Here is a 4533-nt window from a genome sequence, read left to right as displayed (position 1 = left end):
CTGGCGCACTCAGGCACCCCCGGTCTTTCTGTGACCCCAAGGGTCCTGAGACCACACTGTCCCGGGAGGATTCCACCCCCCGCTTAGCCACTGCAGCGACGTCCCTCAGCCGAGCCAACTTCTAAAAGGTCCGATTTTGTGCTCCGCGGCTCTATCACTTGCCAGAAGCGGCCGACGGAGGCCCCTCCCCCGCCGTCTATCCTCCGGAATATCGCCTTGGATTCACTTCTCCGCACATCCTACCTTCCAGTAAGTGGTCGCTTCTCTGTTCAGAGAGTTGTTGCTACTCTCCTCTTCGATCTCCTGTTGAGTTCGTAGGTGTTCAGAATGGTTTGATCCCTATTCAGCTGAATTCCTGAGACCAGACGAAATCTAGGTCTCCTACTCCTCCGCCATCTTGCTCTCTTTCTTTTTTTTTTAAGATTTTATTTATTTATTTGACAGAGAGATCTCGACAGCGAGAGAGGGAACACAAGCAGAAGGAGGAGTGGGAGAGGGAGAAGCAGGCTTCCCGCTGAGCAGGGAGCCTGATGTGGGGCTCGATCCCAGGATCCTGGGATCATGACCCGAGCCGAAGGCAGACGCCTAACGACTGAACCACCCAGGCACCCCATAAATACTGTTTTCTTTTAGTGAGAAAGGATATTTCAAGACCACAGTCTGGGTGCTAAGGGGTACTCATTGCTACATAGTTGGTCATTGTCTTTAGTTTTTTTCCAGTGGCTAGAGCTAAATAATTATGAGTTAATATTAATATTTATAACTCTAATCCAGGACTACAGAACATTTACTTAACCTCTTCTCTATTATGACTGCCTTCTTTATTTTATGTTGAGAATCTGGTTTTCAAAAGATACGGGTGATGAAAATTACTCATTTGTTTTATCCTCTATTATACATCAAAAGAGTCAGAATAGCAATTTTAATACTACCACCAATATTATTGCTGAAAACGTAAAAATTTGCCCATGCTTTCTCGGTTCTCTCTCACCATCTAAAAACAACAGTTGTGCTGTCAGGACGACTGGATATCCACATGCAAAGCAATGAGGTTGGACCCTTACTTTACACCATTTTTGAAAATTAACTCCACACAATTCAAAGACCAAAGTGTAAAAGCTAAAATAGTTAAACTCTTAGAAGAAAATATGGGTACAAATCTTTGTGAACTTGGATTGGGCAACAGTTTCTTAGATACAACATCAAGAGTACAAGCAACAAAAGAAAAATATAAACTGGACATCATAAAAATGGAAAACTTTTGTGTTTCATAGAATACCATCAAAAAAGTGAAAAGAGAATCCACAGGATGGGAGAAAATATATGCAAATCATATATTTGATAAGGGACTTGTATCTAGAATATATAAAGAACAATTACAACTCATGATAGGAAGACAATCCAATTTAAAAATAGACAAAAGATGAATAGACATTTCTCCAAAGAAGATCTGTAAATGGAGGGGCACCTGGGTGGCTCAGTCAGTTAAGCAGCTGCCTTCGGCTCAGGTCATGATCTCAGGGTCCTGGGATCGAGCCCCACATCGGGCTCCTGCTCAGCAGATAGCCTGCTTCTCCCTTTCCCTCTGCCTGCCGCTCTGCCTAATTGTGCTCTCTATCTCTCTGTCAAGTAAATAAATAAAATCTTTAAAATATGTATATATATTTTAGAAGATCTTATAAATGGAGAATAAGCACCTGAAAAATGTTCAACATCATTAGCCATCAGAGAAATGTAAATGAAAATCACAGTGGGCTATCACTTCACACCTGCTAGGATGGCTATTATCAAAGAGGTTGTGGACAAATTGGAACTCACATACGTTGCTAGTGGGATCACATATTGTGTAATTCCATTTATATGAAATACAGATTAGGCAAATCTATAGAGTCAGAAAGCAGATCAGTGGATACCTAGGGCTGGGGGTGGGGAAGATAGAAATGACAGCTAAGGGTATGGGATTTCATTTGGGGGATAACGAAAATGTTCTAAAACTAAGTGTGGTGATAGATGCATATTTTTGTAAATATACTAAAAGCCACTGAATTGTACACTTTAAATGAATGAACTATATGGCCTGTGAATTATATCCCAACAAAGCTGTTTTTAAAAAATAAAGTAAAAATAAAGAAGATAGTTGTACCATATTTATTTGTCGGAGTACATATCCAATATATATAATATTCTATCTCTTAGCTCTCATTTATTTGTAGTCTGACAGGTAATTATATATTGAATGCTCACCACCTGTCCTTATATCAATGTCTCTCTAGCTATTTTGGTGGCCTGAAGCTGATTTCTCTCTGATAGATTTTTCAGGAAGGGCTCATGAGAATAATATTCCTCAGTTTTTATATGTTGTTAATAGTTTGTTGGTGTCCTTTATATTTGAAAGTTATTTTTGCTGGATATAAAATCCTTGTTTCATACTTGCTTTTCCTTGCTTATATTATTACTTTTCTCTTTTTTTCCTGGCATAAAGTGTTTTTATCAAAAATTCTGATGATATAAGAAACAAACTGAGGGCGGCTGGAAGGGAGGAGGTGGGGGGATGGGGTAACTGGGTGATGGGCATTAAGGAGGGCATGTGATGGAATGAGCACTGGGTGTTTCATAAGACTGATGAATCACTGACCTCTACCTCTGAAACTAATAATTCACTATATGTTAATTAATCGAACTTAAATAAAAAATAAAAATAAAAAAATTCTGATGATAATCGAATTTTCTTTTCCTTGAAAGTCACATGCTTTTTTTTCCCTGGATGTCAGAGAATTTTAACTTTTCTTTTAAGACCAATAATGTTACTAGAATATGTTGGGGTCTTCATTGTTCTAGGTCAATAATCTCAGCTGCTATGTGGTATGCTTTTTCAATATGCAGTTTTAAGTCTTTTCAGGAAATTTTCAGGAAAATTTTGGTTTTTGCTGTTTGTTTTGTTTGATTTTTAATCTATAGGGTGTAGCATTCGTTCTATGTCCTTGCTTTGATTTTCTTCCTTAAGCGTTCCCATTACCTTTGTGTTTGATCTCCTTTACCTTTCTTCCTTCCTTTTTATTTCTCTTCATTTCTTGTTGATTTTAAATTTTTTCTTCTTTTTTACTTTCTATTTTTCTTTAGCAGCATTGACTTGCTCGTGTATTCTTTGTAGTTTAGCCTTCATTTCTGAAATGATTTCTTCCTTTTGATTCTTGTTCTTTATTGAATTCCGTAACCTCATTTCTGAATTTTTCTAATTCTGATTTAAATTGGACTTTTTCTGGTGTGTGTGTGGTTTCTTTTTCTTTTCTTTTTAAGTAGTCTCCACAGTCATTGTGGAGCCCAGTGAGGGGCTTGAACTCACCACCCTGAGATTGAAACCTGAGCTGAGATAAGGAGTTGGATGCTTGACTGACTGAACTACCCAGGCACCCCTGTGTGTGTGTTTTCTATCATTTTCTTCATGATTTTCATTTTGAAGTAGTAGGTTACAATTTTTACCTGTTTTGCACCTTTTTGGCAGGATTTCATTGTCTTTTGGGATGTTATTCTGCTCCTTATTATCTTTTTTCTTATAGTAATTTTGTGTGGGATTTGACCTTGATACTATTCCCTTTCTTATTTTTATGCGAAATTAGTTTTCCTGGTCTTAAAAAAAAAATGGAGTTCAGGAAAGCTTTTCTAATTTCATAGAGCTCCCTCTTCTGTTGTTTTTGTATAGTGTTCAAAAACATGGTGGCTTGCTTTCTGGGATTTTTCTGGCACAGTTCCCCTCCCCCATTTAGGTCTCGTCTGTTTATTTTTTTATGCCATATTTGGGACATGCTTATACTAAAAAAAATTATTCATTGTTTATCTGAAATTCAAATTTAATTGGGAATTCTGCATTTTCATTTGCCAAATCCGGCAAATCCAAACCTTAGTTTAGAATATTTTCCATGGGCTTTGGTTTTGCTATCTAGTTGTTCTGCTGCTTTTATGTGGAGATTTGTAGAGATTGAATAACTTTGCTGCCGCTGCTATGGCCACCTTCCCAGAATCCATCCTATAAATTTCAAATGTAGTCTTCTTTCTTTTTTTCTTCCCTCTCTTGGTATAGTCCTTCCTTCCCTCACACATATATCACTCCATATCTCTCCAGATAACCCATGTTCTAAACCTGGTGTATATTTCTTCTATGGTTTTTTTATTATATTCATATAATCATATACACATATGCATTATATATAGTTTCTTTTAGTTTTCTAAACAAAAACAAGATCACATAATATACATTTGTCTCTATCTTGTTTTTCTCAGTCAAAATCATCCTGAGGAAATCCCTCCCAGTCACCTTATGGAACTCTATTTCTTGGGGCGCCTGGGTGGCTCCGTCGTTAAGTGTCTGCCTTCAGCTCAGGTCATGATCCAGGGTCCTGGGATCGAGCCCCCACATCGAGCCCCCACATCGGGCTCCCTGCTCAGCGGGAAAGCTGCTTCTCCCTCTCCCACTCCCCCTGCCTGTGTTCCCTCTCTCGCTGTGTCTCTCTCTGTCAAATAAATAAATAAAATCTT

The sequence above is a fragment of the Zalophus californianus genome, chromosome 8 (assembly GCF_009762305.2).
Source record: "Zalophus californianus isolate mZalCal1 chromosome 8, mZalCal1.pri.v2, whole genome shotgun sequence".
In the NCBI taxonomy this organism is placed as follows: domain Eukaryota; kingdom Metazoa; phylum Chordata; class Mammalia; order Carnivora; family Otariidae; genus Zalophus; species Zalophus californianus.
Note: the sequence above shows the minus strand (reverse complement) of the source record.